The sequence below is a fragment of the Numida meleagris genome, unplaced genomic scaffold, assembly GCF_002078875.1.
Source record: "Numida meleagris isolate 19003 breed g44 Domestic line unplaced genomic scaffold, NumMel1.0 unplaced_Scaffold283, whole genome shotgun sequence".
Lineage (NCBI taxonomy): Eukaryota > Metazoa > Chordata > Aves > Galliformes > Numididae > Numida > Numida meleagris.
The window spans coordinates 3,737-4,935 of NW_018364534.1; positions in this window are offsets into that span (position 1 = coordinate 3,737).

Genomic DNA, 1,199 nt, shown 5'->3' on the forward strand with positions numbered 1-1,199 from the left:
ATCAGTCCCTCTCTATGGATCCCTCTGTAGGATCTCAGCCCATTGATCCCTGTCCAGATCCCTCTGTAGCATCTCAACCCACTGATCCCTGTCCAGATCCCTCTGTACGGTCTCAGCCCATTGATCCCTGTCCAGACCTCTCTGTAGGAGCCCATCAATCCCTTTCCAGATCCCTCTGTAGGTTCTCAACCCATCAATCCCTCTCTAGATCCCTCTGTAGGGTCACACCATTGGCCTCAACCCACCAATCCCTTTCTATGGATCCCTCTGTAGGATCTCAACCCACTGATCCCTGTCCAGATCCCTCTGTAGGATCTCAACCCATTGATCCCTCTTTAGGCTCACACCATTGTCTTCAGCCCGTTGTTCCTTCTCTAGACCCCACTGTAGTGTCTCAACCCATTGATCCCTGTCCGGATCCCTCTGTAGGGTCACACCATTGGTCTCAACCCACCAATCCCTCTCTATGGATCCCTCTGTAGGATCTCAACCCGTTGATCCCCGTCCAGATCCCTCTGTAGGATCTCAACCCATTGATCCCTGTCCGGATCCCTCTGTAGGATCTCAACCCATTGATCCCTNCCCTCTGTAGGATCTCAACCCATTGATCCCTGTCCAGATCCCTCTGTAGGATCTCAACCCATCAATCCCTGTCCAGATCTCTCTGTAGGAGCTCAACCCACCAATCCCTCTCTATGGATCCCTCTGTAGGATCTCAACACATCGATCCCTGTCCAGATCCCTCTGTAGGATCTCAACACATCCATCCCTGTCCAGATCCCTCTGTAGGATCTCAACCCATCAATCCCTATCCAGATCTCTCCATAGGGTCACACCATTGGCCTCAGCCCATCGATCCCACCTCTCCAGATCCCATTCTGGGATCTCAGCCCATCCATCCCGCCCGCCCAGGTCACCTCTTCTTTTAAATTTGCTTTTCCACTCCTTTGCGTGCCGCAGTTCGGCCCTGGGATGCGTTCGCTTCTTTTCTCCCTCCCTTGGAGGCAGCTGGGAGCGCACTCTATGCAAAAAAATGCCTTTTTTGGGGGGAAATCCGCTCCCTTTGGAGTCTGGTGGGGGGGGGGGGCTGAGAGCACAGCTAACAGCCATCCCCCAATTTTCTCCCATTCCTGACCCCCCGAAAGAGAAATTCAGTGGAAGGACAAATTCTCACCCCGTGCCACGCTGTGTTAACAAAC